The 17,407-nt window shown below is 33.9% G+C and overlaps 1 long non-coding RNA gene across 1 annotated transcript; it reads right to left on the bottom strand.

The window, feature by feature from the left end:
• Nucleotides 1-2,576: 2,576 nt before the first annotated feature.
• On the bottom strand, nt 2,577-8,544 carry LOC134273327 (uncharacterized). The gene is made up of 4 exons (XR_009993378.1): nt 8,463-8,544; nt 6,711-6,842; nt 5,026-5,125; nt 2,577-3,203 (listed from the first exon to the last, which is right to left on the bottom strand). It is a non-coding gene; the product is annotated as an uncharacterized LOC134273327 (long non-coding RNA).
• Between the last annotated feature and the right edge of the window lie 8,863 nt (nt 8,545-17,407).

Here is a 17,407-nt window from a genome sequence, read left to right as displayed (position 1 = left end):
AGGTTCCTCAAGTTACGTTATAAGCGTTCGATATGGCAAGCCCTTTTACTATTTATTCGTAAAATAATTTTTTCTTTCAAAATGAGAGATATCTCTCTAGCATAGAGAGATATCTCTTTAGCTTATGGAGATATCTCTTTAGCTTATAGAGATATCTCTTTGACTAATAGAGATATCTTAATACTTTAGAGAGATATCTCTTTCAACAAAAGAGATATCTCTTTTTGAAAGAGAGATATCTCTTTTAGTAAGAGAGATATCTTTATAAGCTAGAGAGATATCTCTTTAAACGAGAGAGATATCTCTTAAAGTTAGAGAGATATCTCTTTAACAAGTTTAAAAGAGATATCTCTCTTAATTAGAGAGATATCTCTTTAGATTTTCAAAAAGAGATATCTTTCTAAGCTAAAGAAATATCTCTTTTAATGAGAGAGATATCTCTTTTCCAATCACCCTTAAAATAAAATAACTAATTCTCCCGTTAAAAACGAAAGCGAAACAGGAAGTAATGTCTGTTAAGTCGTTCGTTTTCTGGTTATTGAAAAGGAGAGGATAAAATGGACTGATTGATACAGGTAAACAACGTTTAATTGCTTTATTGTTTTAAGCGAAAGTAACAGGGTTTCAAACCAAAACGTCCCCCAAAGATTGGTTCCATATTTTATTTATTTCATTTATTTAGCTCACAGGACAGCTGAGCCGGGGATATAGAATGCGAAGTCAATAAAAACAAATTCGTAATAGGCCTACATGCACCCAATTCCACCGATCACGGGAATACAGGATTGATTACTACGTCGATTAAACATAATTCTGATAGAATTAATGTTCTTTTTAAATTAATTAATACTCCAAAAATAAAAACGTCCAACATTACTTCTTTCATGTAAACAGGGATGTATATATTCAACTTCAATATTAACTGTAGGACGTTAAACGACATACATGTACGATCAATATATTAACTGTAAAGCCTTATGACCCCAAAAAAAAGGGGGGGGGGGGGGTATTATCCGTACTTCAGGTGCCCGTGTTCCCAAATACTCTTACAATTATGAGAAAGACATTTTATTTTCTTAAAATAGGCATTAGAAATAGGAATTTTCTTATATGTCTTAGCTAGAACAATCCCCAATTTATCCAATGTTGTCACCAAACAGGTCTGCACTGGGTCCACAAGACATTCATCATTCAATGGTAGAACATTTTATCTACATTTGTCATATTTTACAGAGACCCAGGAGGTACTGAAAAAGGGACAATGCTTCGACTGAATGTGTCATCCATGTACCAGTATAGACCTGTTAATGAGGCATATCCAATAATTCTTATACTCATGAAGAGTGCGGCAACTCCCAAGTAGTTAAGGATGGCACTCATTTTAAATCAGGTACAGGATAATTTTTTGGGCTGCACTTTTCTTTACTTCAATATTTCAAACTTACTAGTTAAGTATCAAGTCCACAAAAGCTCAAACACCATGGTGAATCAATGGACCATAATGATAGTTAAATTTGTCATAATTATGCTTTCTTATTAAATTATCAATTTGAAATTTGATTGGTAAAAAACATTTATTAACTAGAACTGTCCAATCGGGACAAAATACCCCCCGCTGGGTTTTTCAGAAGTAAGTTTTTGCATAATAAAGATATGTATCAAACACAAATTATAAATTTTTTCTTCCAGTGACCTTGAACTTCCCCAAATGACCTTGGGTCAAGATCATGACACACCCTTGGGTCATAGGCAATCTTTGAGTGAAATAAGAACCTACCAAGTTTATCAATAAGAAAGATATGAACTGGACACAAATTATGAAATTTTTCTTCCAGTGACCTTGAACTTCCCCACATGACCTTGGGTCAAGGTCATGACACACCCTTAGGTCTAGGCAATCTTTGTGTGAAATGAAAACCTACCAAGTTTATCCTTAAGAAAGATATGGACCAGACACGAATTATTAAATTTTTCTACCAGTGACCTTGAACTTCTCCAAATGACCTTGGGTCAAGGTCAAGACACACCCTTGGGTCATGGGCAATCTTTTTGTGAAATGTGAACCTACCAAGTTTATCCATAAGAAAGATATGGACCGGACACGAATTATGAAATTTTTCTTCCAGTGACCTTGAACTTCCCCAAATGACCTTGGGTCAAGGTCATGACACACCCTTAGGTTATGAGAAATCTTAGTGTGGAGTAGTAGATTCTAATGTCCCTCTGTAAGAAATATATGGACCGGACACAATTGCACTGGACAGACAGACAGACGGACGAGGTGATTCCTATATACCCCCCCAAACTTCGTTTGCGGGGGGTATAACAAGTACAATTCTTCTACTGTGTGCCTGTCATCCCAACAATTGCAAATGCACATCGATAGGTTCTCCATGAAAATTGCTAACTGTGCAGAATGGTTGCACATTTTTTCAATGAACGACATTTTCTTAACGTTGAATCCTTCAGTATATCAAGACAAATATTGCACGCTTATTTTAATACAATATTAATAAATAAACTTAAGAACAAATTTAAGGATTGAAGTTTGATTTGTATATTTCGTAGTTACATGCGTAATTAGTTTTATATATAAAGGATGTACACAAGCATTTTATAACATTGAAAATATTCAAGAAAGAATTCTCTTAATTTCTTGTAGATCCTCACTTCTAGGATGTTTTCCATGTTCTTGTGAAAAGTGTTTTACATGGCACCATTCAGCTACAAATACTTTGCCGGTGGAACTGTGACATCAATCAACTGTTCATGCCACTGCTAATTTGCAGAATTTCCTTTGGGACAAGCAAACTGTTTCAAATATTTTACACCTGCAAGTTAGTACTTATGAAATTTTGTTTGCAGGAAGCTAAAAGCTAATGAGTACTGAAAATACAAGCCAGATGAAGTACAAAAGTGTTGATACAAGTCATTTAGAATTTTCAATTCTTTGCATATAGTGATGAGTGTACTGGAAGTTTTTTCGGGATCTTGTCCGACATCATAGGTACAACTGGTCACTGTGCTTTCTTGGTTATATAAGCAGGCATATTGTTAAAGCGGTGACACATGTAGCTTCAAATGATGCTTGACTGTTTAAGTGTTTTTCTTTGATTTATAAGTAAACCTGGATTGATCTCTGATGCAGTAATATAGAGCCATGTCCATTCTTTAATATTCCATCATCCCACTGTCACAAAGTACTGAAATAAAAATGATTTTGATTTTAAAAATTTTTGGTTTTTATATGTAACATAAAATTCTACAGAAATTCAAATATTAAAACTACTTCAAAACAAGATGTGTTTGTGAAACACTATGCACCAGGCGGCAACAAATTCAAACAAGTTTTTTTAAGCATATAGGTCATAGTCAAGGTCACAAGGTCATTGGCCTTGGTGTCATTTGAAAGAGCTTAATTAGTGGAGTATGCAAATCAAATATGAAGTCTCTATCTTTAACGGTACAAAAGGTATGGTGAAAGTTCAAAATGGTATTTATAGCATTAAAGTCACATTAAAGGTCAAAAGTTCACTGGCCTTGGTGTCATTTGAAAGAGCATAATTAATGAAGAAGGCATTCCAAATATGATTTCTCTATCTTTAATGTATCAAAAGTTAAGGCGAAAGTTGAAAAAAAACTATTTTTAGCATATAGGTCACCGTCAAGGTCACAAGGTCATTGACATTGGTGTCTTTTGAAAGAATTTAATTAGTGGAGTAGGCATATTAAATATGAAGTCTGTATCTCTCATGGTTCAAAAGTTATGGTGGAGGTTAAAGTTGTCAAAAGACAAACAGACATAGAAACAGGATATAAACAATAGACAATAATTCACTTATTTTATGATTGTGTATATTACTGTGACTGAATTTTGGAATCAATTTGTACAAAGGTTTAGTGTCATTGAAAAAAGATTACAAAATATCCAAAAGAACTGTTTTACTTGTTAATATAGAAGGAAGTTGTTTAGAAAATTTTCTTTTATTAGTTGCAAAAAATTTTATTTACTATTCAAGATCACAAGATAGTAAGCCATTATTTATTGATGCAGTAAAGTTATTCAAGTATTACAGAAACATAGAAAATTGTTGTGAAAAAGTTTTTCAATGTAAGGACAAAATACTCAGTAAATGGGTCCTGTATGATAATGTGTACAACAAGTGATGAAAAAATCAAAATTGTAATTTTTTGTTAATTTATATCTACACATTTGGGTACATCTGTTTTGTTTTTGGATAAATTGTATGTTTAACTGTCATATGTTTACATATATGTACATTTATTATGCCCCCCCCCCCTTTGAAGAAAGGGGGGCATATTGCTTTGCTGCTGTCTGTCATTCCATTTAGTTTCCATTCATTTTCTTCACAACCATTGCACTGAAATGAAATTTGGTATACAGCCTTACAGGTATATCAGATGGATATCTAGGTCAAGTTCTGTTTTGGGTATGATCATCGCGCCATTTTTGACAGAGTTATACCCCTTGGCTTTAGAAAAATTCCAATTACTTGCAGTTTCTGTTCATTTCCTTTGCAGAGGTTGCACATAGTGAAATGCAATTTAGTATACAGATTTATCAGATGATCATGAATATCTAGGTCAAGTTCTCTTTTGGGTATGCTTGCACCATTTTTGACAGAGTACTGCCTTTTTGGACTTAGATAAAAAATTCCAATGTGGGAGGAGGGGGGCATAAGTATTTTACAAATATCTCATCATTTTTAATTTTAGAAAGTGCACTGTGTGAGTGTGTGCAATTGTGGTGGTGAGTGGGTGAAAATTGTCTTGTGTTTGTACAGTGTATATATGGATATGGATAATGCTTCAAAATAAAGCATTTAAAAAAAAGTTTTGGAAAGTATGGCAATCATATACCATGCAGTACTCAGAAATGCTAAATAAAAGGCTGCGTAGAAGAAAAAAAAATAATTAAAACTACCAATCAAATAAGTATTAAATGTAAATCTTTTAAGATGAAGGTTTTGCTTTGTCAGATTCTTTGCTTATAGGGACACTTACCTTTAATAATGTCATGACAGGTGAGGCACATGGCTGGTCTTCATGCTGGAGTTAAAACCATCCAGTATTGCCCCAAGATTGCCAGATGTACAGACAAAACCTGTAATTTAGCAAGCTTCTGTAATATGCCAATTGAATTATTACATAGACCATAGTTGTATGTGCAACTGATAATGATGTAGGACTAAGGTGCCTGACAAATAATGAATTATAAATCTTACAAATATCCATTTATTTGATACAAATCTTAACTTTCTTCATTAAATTTTATCAATGATTTTACAAGAAAATCAGAATAAAAATTGTCCTTTTTATACATAAAAAATATTTTCATTTAAAATCTTTTTATTTAAAAATATTTGTTGCATTTTCATATTTAGGGTACCCTTCCTAGGCCAACAATAAAAAAAATGATTTGTTTGATGTACTCTGACCGACCTGTTAAAATAGCCCCTACCCATTTGCATTCATTTCTTGGGGGCACTTAAAATTTTTTAACGACCCCCTTAATTTCCATAGATGTTTTAAAGATAAGGTATCATATTTTTTTTTAGGATGCTATATATACAAAGTCTTTGTAACTAAATGAAAACATTAACAGATTTCTGAGTCTGTGGTTTTAAATATGACAGTTATCAATTTATTCAATGCTGTAAGACATAAGAAAAAAAACTAGAAATATGTCCACAGGACAGGAATGCCCGCCAAGGGTATATTAGTCATGCAAAATGAAAATTTGTATGAAATTTGATCAGAATATCTTGAAAAGTGTTACAGTTGAATTGCTTACATCAGTATGTATCAGCATATGAAGTTTGACACTAATTTCAGAGATGTGAAATTCAGAGATGTGAGGTCAAGGTCAAATAAAAGGTCAACATCATGTTGATGCAGTTGAATTGCTTACATCAGAATGCATCACCATATGAAGTTTGACACTAACTTAGGAAAATTGAGGTCAAAGTCAAAAGAAAGGCCAAGGACAAAAAATGTTTGTTTCAGTTGAAAAGCTCTCATCAGTATGGTAAGTTTGATACAGTAAATCTCGTTTCGTACGAACACGAATATTGCGAATTCATGGGTATAGCGAAGTCATCTTGGATTCCCAGCCATAAAATTTCAATGAATTTCTTATACGATTATAATGAATTATGGATATAGCGAAGTAATTTCATAGGTCCCAGCAACTTTGTTATAACCGAGCTTTGCTGTAACACCATCTTGAATGGTATGTTTAAAACTAAGTTAAACACTAATTTAAGAAAAGTGAGGTCAAGGTCAAAGGAAAGGTCAAGGACAGAAAATGTTGATGCAGTTGCATAGCTCTTATCAACATGATCAATATCTATCAGCAAAGTTTGATGAAATATCCTGTATAGTTTCTTTGAAACTGGGCTTTGAACTGAGCTAAACGCAAAGTGTGACGCATGGACAGAAAGACAGAAGACAGACATGACAAACACTATATGCCCAGGCCATAATCATGGTGGGGCATAAAAAAACTACCGGTACCAACCAACCTACCTGCCAACCTTGATAAAAGTGGGTAGGAGTACATCAAACAAATATATTTTTAAAGCTGGCCAGTTGTTGACTAGTATATTAGTCATTTTGATATGGTATGTCTTTTAAAAAATAAATTTTATATTTGTCTTAGAACTTATTTTGTTGCATCAATTTCATACCTGTATTTGATTTGCATTGTTTTGGATGCTGATAATTCAAAGTCATGATCAGTATAGTCTTAGGTGCTGCTGACTTTGGATCTCTTAGGAACTGCATCTTTTATCTGTGTTACTGGTTCTCTAGTACCTCTCCTATAAATAAGTTTAAGTGTATACAGTTGTGTAATATCAGTGAATAAATTGAACAGACAGATTGATTGTTTATCGTTCCTCGCAAGAATTTTTCACTCATATGGAAACGACAGTGGAGAGCTGCAAATTTTGTCCTAATGACCTATACTCAGCACTCAGGGCCATTGACTGATTGAGCAGGAAGGGATCTTTTTTGTGCCAACACCTGACCTACTGCAACAAGGGGCCACAGTTATACTGTATCATCCTAAGGACAGGTCTCCACATCCCACAGTGGGATTCAAACTCATGATGTAAGGATCAACACCTTATTTCGCGACTCTACTAGAGCAGACACTCTAATCACTGTGCCATGCAGGCGAATTTGAACAGACAGAAAAATTTACCAAAATCCATAAACCATGTTCTATAAACAGGAAACATACTCTCTAAAGTGAGAAATATGGTCATCAAAATTTTATTTTATGCAGAGAGATGGCAAAATACTGTAAACGTATTACATTTGGCTGTGTATTCCTTTTAGCGCTTTTGGCGGAAAGCAAGTTTCGCTAATTCAAGTACAACGCTAAATGCCTTGTACATATACAAATAAAGAAGAATTTTATGAGATACGCTAAATCATATTTCCGCTAACTAGTTCAAAATTCAATTTCCGCCAAATATCGTACACGCTAAATATAATACATTTACAGTATATGAACATCTTATCCTTGTGAAATAGATCTAAATTGCTACAAACATTTAATGCTCAAAAAAATAATCCACTAATACAAAGCAGGTTAAAATTTACTGAAAAACAAGATGTGTTTGTGAAACACTGATGCCCCCGCACGGCAATTTAGCGACAGTTAAGCTTTCTCAAATGCAAATCAAATATGTTAATTGGTACCAAAGTAAGGTCTTTTCACAAGAAATGAGAAATGTAAACACTAACTACACCTGCTCCAGGGTTATGACCAATGTTAACATCTTAAAAGATAGGACAAATTCCGGGTCAAGGTTGTTGTGTTCTAAAGAAAGGCCTTGTCTCAAAGATTACGCATGGGAAGTATGAAAGCACTGGCCCTTACCGTTCAAAAGTTATGGCCAAGGTTAAAGTTTGTAAAAAGTAGGTCAAACTTTAAGGTCAAGGTCAAAGGGTCAAGATTCTTGATATCCAATGAAAGGTATAGTCACAAGGATTACACATGTGAAATATGAAAGCTCTAGCCCCATCTATTCAGAAGTTATGGTCAAGGTTAAAGTTTGTAAAAAGTAGGTCAAACACCAAGGTCAAGGTTCTTGAAATCAAATGAAAGGTCTTGTCACAAGGATTAAATTTGTGAAGTATGAATGCCCTAGTCATAACCCTTCAAAAATTTCTGTCAATGTTGTATTTTTAAAGTGGGTCAAACTCCAAGGTCAAGGTCAAAAGGTCAAATTTGGTGATACCCAAAGAAAGGTCTTTACACAAGGAATATACATATGAAATATGAAAGTCATAGCTCCACTAAATCAAAAGTTATGGGCAAGGTGAAAGTTTTTGCGGACAAACAGAGAGACAGACAGACAGACACGACAAAAACTAATTACCCCCGAAACTTCGTTTACGGGGGCATAAAATGTATATTAAAAAATTACCCAAACAAAAGTAATGCAGCCACAATATCATAAATATGACGTTGGTTCCCATCAATGACAAAACTCCTCCTCTATAATCACTAATCAGCTGATGAATAACATCTCGGATTCAAGAGAAATCTGTTAACAAATTAAGGCAAAAGATAATTTTGAAACTATTTCATTCGGTTAAGAATAAAACACTTCATTTTCCCTCAAAATAAACAAGAAACGGATGACACTCTTTGATTTGTTTACCTGTATTTCGATCGAAATATTCCTGGTGGACGCTCGCACCCAATTTCTTATGATATGAAATTCATACATAGTAAGTCGGACAACCCTTCGGCTTTGTAAAACTATTTAATTTCCCCCTGAAAGCTGTGTGTAAACCAGAAACATGCTGAACTCAATGCACATTCACCATGACCATGTGCGAGGAAGTGAAAATTATCGTAAAATCTCGCGAGTCAAGTGACGAGACTTACAGACTATGGACCGAATTTTCTCAGCTTTTGAAATAATGAATAAAAAGTTCACTTCCGGTAAAGGGAGAAGTCATTTCAAATGGCATTTAAATAAACATAATGAAGAGAGATATCTCTTTGCAATAAAGAGATATCTCTTATTGCTTCAGAGATATCTCTTTTAGACCCTTTTGAAAGATATCTCTTTCACTTTGAGAGATATCTCTTAAGATAAACTTAGAGAGATATCTCTTTTACTTAAAGAGATATCTCTTTAACTTGGAAAGATATCTCTCTAAGTGAAAGAGATATCTCTCTAGGTGAAAGAGATATCTCTCTAGTTGAAAGAGATATCTCTCTAACGATCAGAGATATCTCTTTAACGTTCAGAGATATCTCTTATCACGAAAGAGATATCTCTCAAGGAGAAAGAGATATCTCTCAAAGAAAAAGAGATATCTCTCTAAGTATAAGAGATATCTCTCTAACTTTAAGAGATATCTCTTTCTTATAGAGATATCTCTTTAGAATAAGAGATATCTCTTTAAGTTGAGAGATATCTCTTATTTTTAAGAGATATCTCTCTAAAATGAGAGATATCTCTGTAATTTTCAGATGAAATTTATTTTCCGAATAAATAGTAAAAGGGCTTGCCATAGTTCGACGTAATTTTTCTGTGACTTCATAAAGGTTCGACGCGCAATCAATGGATTACATTGGGTTTGAAATACAAAAGAACCCATGCTTTAAATGTCATAATCAGGCAAATATGAAATATGAATAAATCACAAATGTAAATTTTATATAAATAATAAAGTTTCATTTTAAAACATCTATCGGGCTATAATTACGGGTTGGTACGATATTACATTCACCATTAAGCCATTCGGGCCTCATGGAATTTAATTTCGTGAGCAACCCGTATTTATATCCCAAAAGATTTTTTGCTCACCTGAGCCGTAGGTTCAAGTGAGCTTTCCTGATCAAAATTTGTCCGTTGTCTGTCGTCGTCGTTGGCGTCGTTGTAAACTTTTCACAAATTTTCATCTTCTTCTCAAGAAACACTGGACCAATTTCAACCAAACTTGCTAAAAATTATCCTTGGATAAAGGATTCAAATTTGTTCAAATGAAGGGCCACGCCCTCTTCAAAGGAGAATTTCAAATAATTGAAGAAAAATTAATGGCATTTAAAAAAAATTCTTCCTCTCATGATCCGCTGGTCCAGAAAAGATGAAACTCGTGGAATCATCCTCATTTAGTGTAGATTTAATTTTGTTCAAATAATGACCCCGGGGCAAGGGTGGGACCAAAATGGTCAATCAAAGTTTTACGTAAGTATATATAGGAACAATCTTTTAAAATCTTCTTCTCAAAAACCATTGGGAGTGAAAAGATGAAACTCGTGTTGAATAATCATCCCCAGATAGTGTTCATTTAAGAAATGAATTAAATTTTTGAAGATTCAAGAGGTTATGAACCACGACGCTTCACGCCGGCATATTTCATGAAGCGCGATATTTTGGAAAGTATTCATGATATTCCTTTGTATTTTTCAGGTCTGATATGAAATAAATAAAGCTTCCATCATGTGTAGTTGCGTTGCTTTACGTCGATTTATAGCAATTTTATCAAAGTTGTGACATTACTTTTCGTTCAACCTTCGTATTAATTATCAATGGCTTACAAAAAGAGTGTAGGGAGAACATATACACTAGCGTATACTTTAAAACTTACAAAACTGAGCTTTTTAAAACCACCGAGTCATTTAGATGACCTTTCGCAAACTGTTTTTGCCCGTTGCCTTGCATATTATGTGAACCCAGTTTGATCTAAGAATCTTGAGTTGCAATGACGATTTTGAATTTCTACTTGTTCTCATAAACTGCAAGATTTTTTATTTAAATCGTACAGAGAGGCTACAAAAGAGTGGCAAAATTAATTTTTTTTCTGATGAAATTTCCTCAAAAATACTTTGAAATACTTTTTACTTTGAAAAAAAAAGAAAATGAAGACACTAAATATATCTCTGTCTCATGCAGATCCTTTACAGGATCGTTAAGTGAATCCCGTCGAATCCGGATGTTTGTAATTCAAAATCTTGCCAAATACCATTTAAACTTGACATCTTTTTTCAGAAAACTCTTTAGATTAAGGTATTCAATGTATAACGACCACATTTTGCATAAAATAAATGAATGATCTTATAATTTTAATCATGGTAGAATTTTAAATCAAATCAAAATGCTCCACCAAAGGAATCCGCAAAATTTTGATTATTGTCAAATAAATTGCACCTCAAATTTTACATTGAAGTCTATAGACGGCACTTAGAAATAAAAATGTCTTCTTTTCATCAAGGGCAGATACAGCTCTTTAAAAAACTTAAAACGCGCAAAATGACTATCTCCTTTCATCTTATCTTGTGCGTTTGGTACATTTCACTTTAATTGTTATCTAGCAATGTATTTTTAACCAGTTTAGAATTATTTGAAATCGTTCAAAATCCATTCATTGTACATTGAATACCTTAATATCTTTTCTTATCTAGAGTACATATTGTTTAATCAGGCCAGTTTCTTTGGTATTCGGATAAGGCAAGATTTACTGTAATATACTCAAGTGATCGGTAATATCATCTGCAATGTTAAATATCATTCCCTTTGTATTTGAATGGTTAAACCCTTTTGGGGATTAGGAATCAAGAGAATAGATTCCCAGACCAATAGCAACTTGTCGCAAAAGTCAAAAGAAGGGTGTCGTTTCTTTGATTGATTAAAACCCTTTTTGGGATAAGGGGCCAAAAGAATAGATTTCCAGCCCAATAGCGACTTGTCACAAAAGTCAAAAGAAGGGTGTAGTTTAATGTTTAAATGTTTTCTAGAGAGAGATACCATACCATCGGATTTCCGTTGTAATGAAATATATTTTAAATCAGAAATTCTGCACTCCCTTGCACTGGAATTCATATTGGATGTCCTAATAGTAATTCAATCAAGGTTATTTAACATGGTGGACAATTCTATTTGTGAAGTTGACATGCATGGATCAATTTAGTATTGCATACATGTAGCTACATTTTAAGACCTGGTTCTAATGAAGGTCTTCCGTTGAAAAACAGAAGACCGTCTACTGATTCTGATGATTAAGATTATTCCTCTTATTCTTTTTTTCCCTTTTCCTAGATGCCAACTTTGAGGCCTTATATTTTACTCATTTCTCAATAGATTTTGCTGATATTTGCAGAGTTTATAGACGTTGCAAAACTCTATCAGAATTTTGTCTAGCATTCCATAAATTCACTTCAGCTTTTGAATTATTTCCTTTTAAACGAAAATTTATAGGCTTTCATTTCCAGATAAAGGCTAGGTGATGGCAAAAGCCGGAGCAGAAATTTTACTGATTTTAAATAATAGAAGGATTGAAGTTGTGCACATCGGTTTTTGTTTTTCGATTTCTCTATTCTAAATGGTGATATATAGGGGTAAAAAATTAGAACGCCTAAAAGAGCAAAAAGTGTCACATATTTTGCTTTTATCTTTTAAAATAAAAATATTTTGTTAAAACATATAGAATAAAATTTGTGCAGAAAAAGAAGATCTTTCAAATGATATCTCGGAAAAAGGGCCAAATCTTTTTCCAGATATCTCAAAAAGTATTGAGAGTTTGTTATATATCAAAAAAGCAAAGTTGTTCAAAATCTCTAGTAGCATCTATTAAGATCATCAAAATACGTCCTGTGACGTCACTTCCGGCAAAACCGGAAGTAGTCAGAAAATGCATAACATTGCCGTTCTTGACATGCTTTTGGGAAGTATTTGTTGATGAAAGCATAAAACTTATTTTCCGTCCGTCGATGTCACTTCCGGTCGAACAGGAAGTAGCAAAAATGGCTTACTTTTGTAATTAACAACACAGATTTGGAAGATTTAAATCATTAGAGACGTCATTTCTCTTATTTTTTTAAAATAAATTACTTTCGGTCAAACAGGACGGAAGACTTAATTGTTGCTTTGCAACCATGCTTTGCTCAAATGCTATTTCACTGTGAATCAAACCCCTACCTGCACAAGTATGGATATTCTATGTAGTTGCAGCCCCCCACCCACTTATTTCTAATAATTGCTTTCATTTCTTAATTTTTTTCTTGAAGTATTTGGCCAAAATCTATTAATTCACTTCAATTTCGTTTGTATCAAAAGAAAGTATAAGTTTGAGAGAGCATACAGTGTTTAAATCATTTTGTATTTTATTTCATGAGAGAAATACAAAAACAAAGCTTTACTTCGAGGAAATTTCTCAAAGTTTAATAAGCATAAGGTTTTGGAGGGATTTCGACAATGCTACACAGATGACGATAATATTACATCAGTAAGCAAAACAGGAATCTGGGGAAGACTATAGGTATATATTGGAAGATCATGTAACATATCTGCTAGATTAAGTTTGAAAAGATGGTGCATGAAAAATAATATATTAGAAGATTATTTCTTGAATATCAATAACAAAGAAGAGATAAACAAAGTTTCTGAGAACAAGTCAGAGTCCTTTCTGCAAGAAAAAAAATGTGGCTCTTCTGAGAGAAGTTCAGCACATCATAGCATTCCTGTTGCACCATCTGCTTGTAAGGAAAATCTCAAGGAAGTAAGCCCAGATGTCACTGACTTTGCAAATAATTCTGATGATGATGAAGATGCTACTAAAGCACAAGTTTCTGATGAGGACACCATCTATACAAGTGAAAACGAAGACATTCGTGCTACGGAAGACAACCAGAACAAAGATGTTTATTCAACGAGAATACGATTAGAACGAAGAAGGATTGAGATTGATGAAGCAAAGATACCATGGAATTCTTCTTTGAATAACATTGAAGACATTGACAAACAAAATATTGCTTGTAGTTCTGGCGATATTTGCAGAGATCATAATAATCAGACAAATAAACATCCAGTTGATAGAAATTTCAAAACCGTGAGGTCTAGATCTTTAGAAAAGAAGGGGCCTTTCCAAGACAGGAAGGAGCAGGGAAACATTGGTACGCGCGCGAAATACCATGAAAAGAAGGATGTATCACAGGATAAAGGAAAACAAGTCCCATATAATTTACGACCAGGTAGAAGTATACAAAGTAATAAGCGTTACTTCAATGAAACTTATGATTACAGTTCAAAAAGAAGAAAAACAAAGTTCATCAACCCATATTGCGAAATTCCCGCTCAACCCCAACAGTCCAAATATAAACCTGATTTTCATTCACAAAAAACGGACGAGAAAATTTTTCAAGAATGCAATTATAATGTAGAAGAAATCATTCAAAGTTCTACCAATTCGAATGCCAATGACAAACATTTATTTACAAAACCCAGAAAAGACAAAACACACTCGGAGTCGTCAGAGAATTCATCCATACAAGGTAGCCTTTTCCATCCCAAGGAAAATGGTAATGACGACGAAACTGTGAAACATTGTTCTACAAATGCTGATCATAAGCATTTGACAAAAAGAACAAAACACAAAGAAGAAATGCCTTTCAAGGACAATATAACATTCTCGGACAAAACCATAGCAAGCTCAGTAGACACATCACTTTTGGGTCCCTTTTTTGAGAAGAAGGTGCCCAAAAGCGGACATTTTTACATATCTGAAGAAAAATGGGAAAACTTAAAAGCCAGCCAAAAAGGTCGATGTTTCTCAAATAGCAACTGGGAAGATATAATTTGTGACGGAATCAAGGACACAAATCCCTTTTGCGTCTACATGTTTAAATGGCATAAGGTTTCCATCGCTACCGAGCGATTATCGTCTTCAAAGCCTGCCTTCAGTGGCGAGGGTATTTGTAAATTTGAAGATTGCAAAAATAATTTAAAGTTTGCCATGGATAGAGAAAGGAAGGTTACTTATTCAATGAGTCCACAGGTCAAGCATGACATAACACAGAATTTTTCACGTCCATTTAGGGGTGACAGAAGACAGCAACTCCAAGAAAAATTTCAAGACGGACCGAAACCTTTTAAATGCTACATGGACAAATTCATCTCAGTTGACAATGAAATAAAACTTGCAGGAAACTTTTCAGAATTTGGAAATTCACCCAAAACTTTTCAAAAAATAGCCAGCGAATCCAGATTTACCCACACTCTAGAAAAATCAGATTTCGAAAGCTTGCTGAGAGTATCAGAAAAAATGATACAAGAATCTACAGCCAAAAGACTTCCAGGATTCATTAGACATATTTCTATTTATCCACCTATAATAATGTATTGGTCAGAAGCAGGTGTGAGAATATGGCATGATATGGCTAAGGATTCAACAGTTTTCTGGGACGCTACAGGATCTGTTATAAGTCCAAGAAAAGATCGTCCCCAATTTTATTATCATGAAATGGCATGCCTTAAGCCAAGAAAAGACCAAAACATTATACCGGTAAGTAGCCTTTTGTCTACATTGCACTCTACTCCTGTGATACTTCTTTGGATAAGGGAATTTAGAAAAGCCGAAAAGAAACTGTAATAGCCACGGAAATATTGCAATGCCAAAACAGGTCAATAGTGATAGAAGTTTAGTATTTATACAAGCAGCATTATCAGAGTTTAACAATGAAAGAGCTTGGCGAATAATAAATGGAGAAGCATCAGTTTCGGATATGACAAAAGTTAATCCACACGCTTGTCTTTCCCATGTAATGTCTTCTTTCAAAAAAATAGTGAAAACTGTGTACAAAACAAATTCTGAATTTGGCATGTTTTGCTTCAGCCTTATACTAAATTCAAATAAACTGAATACTATGAAAGAAAATCTTGAATCGGTTTATCAAGTCCTGCTTTCAAAAACGCTTGATCAACACACTGAGAATGAGCTGAAGAAAATTAATGAGAAATTGTCAAAACTTTCCTTGGAATCCTCTAACGATATAGAAGTGAGTGTTGACGATGAAGTGATTGAAACTGATTCCATTTTCCCAGAGTTTGCCCATGCAAGTAAACTTACTGAAGAAGACTATTTGAACAGATCCACAACAAACGCATTTTACAACATATCTGATGAAATTCTGCAAAAGATGAAAAGAAGGTACAACAACTTTGTGCCTTGGTGCGAAAGAAAATAGATTTCATTCTACGACATTAGTGGAGAAAATTCATAAACTTTATATGCCAACTGTTCCATTGTGGTCCAATTTACTTCTTGGAGATGTCTCAAGACACGGAGTTAGTCAAGTATATCAATCATATGCCAGTGAAAACAAAAGTATACGGGGAAACACATCCATTGAGAAACGTTTTCAAGTTCTGAAAAACATAACCCCTGGAGGAAAACCTGTGCAAAAACTTGATGAATTCTCTGTGCAGCTAAGGAATCATGTAGAAACGTTGCAGAACATGGCAGTCATCAAAAATATCAAATCTGGTGGAAAAGAAAGAAAAGGAAGGAGTACCAAAACCATTGAAGAGGAATGGGACAAAAAGCAGCCAAAGTTGCCCTCTACAAATTTTGGCAAATATCAAGTACCACCGAAGAAGGGATTTTCGGGTAATGTATCTGGAAAGAAGAAAGAAGACATGCCAACTAACTGTAAAACAAAGGTATCTGAAAATACCCTTAAAAAGGATAATCACCACCATCCAGAAGCAAAAGCATTATCATCACGAAAGGAATCCTCTAAGCAGAGTTTACAAATGCTTTTGTATTCTCACAATTGCGATCATGAGATCACCAGACTCATAAGGAGCAAAGGGTGTATAGCTCAGCGCCATATTGTTTTTCCGAAATCGTCGGAAACTATAAAAAGAGAGGACAAATTTATATTTGAAAACGCTTATGGCTTATCGAATATTGGAAACTCATGCTGGTTTAATGCTGTTTTGAGTGCATTGATTCCCACAGATATCATGCAAATATCATTAGATAGATACAACAAAGAGATGACATTTTGTCCCGTGTTGCAAAAAACTCTCTGCATTATCAACAATCTCTACAACGAAGTAGAAATTCCAAACACAGAAATATGTGAAGCATTAGAGGATCTTCAAGAGGCATTTCAAATTAACGTCAGGGGGCAGAATGACGCCCATGAGTTCCTAACCACATTTTTATCAATCTTGACACGTTCCCTTAATTGTAGAAATATGCGGGTAATGAATGAATTTATGTCAGTTTAAAAATTTCAAAACATTTTATAACTCTTTCGACTATAGACAAAAAATATATACATTTTTAATCATTTACAAACTATTTATTGATTTTTTTTTTTAGATAAGAGAAGTTATTACTTGTTTATCTTGCGGAAATGTCACCATCCGTGAAGAAGACACTACATGCCTTACACTCAGTGTACCAAGTAACGACACTGGGATAGACACAGTTTGTGTACAGGTAATTATTGTTCATTTACATTTCATCTAAAAATCATATTCAGTCTTACTCCATAATTTTTACATTCGTTTTTTTTCTAATGCTTTCACTCAATTTTTTCAGGATCTTTTGGAAGATTTCTTTAAAG

The sequence above is a fragment of the Saccostrea cucullata genome, unplaced genomic scaffold, assembly GCF_032062105.1.
Source record: "Saccostrea cucullata isolate Sc308-1 unplaced genomic scaffold, CSIRO_AGI_Scuc_v1 ctg7880, whole genome shotgun sequence".
In the NCBI taxonomy this organism is placed as follows: domain Eukaryota; kingdom Metazoa; phylum Mollusca; class Bivalvia; order Ostreida; family Ostreidae; genus Saccostrea; species Saccostrea cuccullata.
The sequence above is the reverse complement of the archived record's forward strand: the minus strand, read 5'-3'. Positions and strand labels throughout refer to the sequence as shown.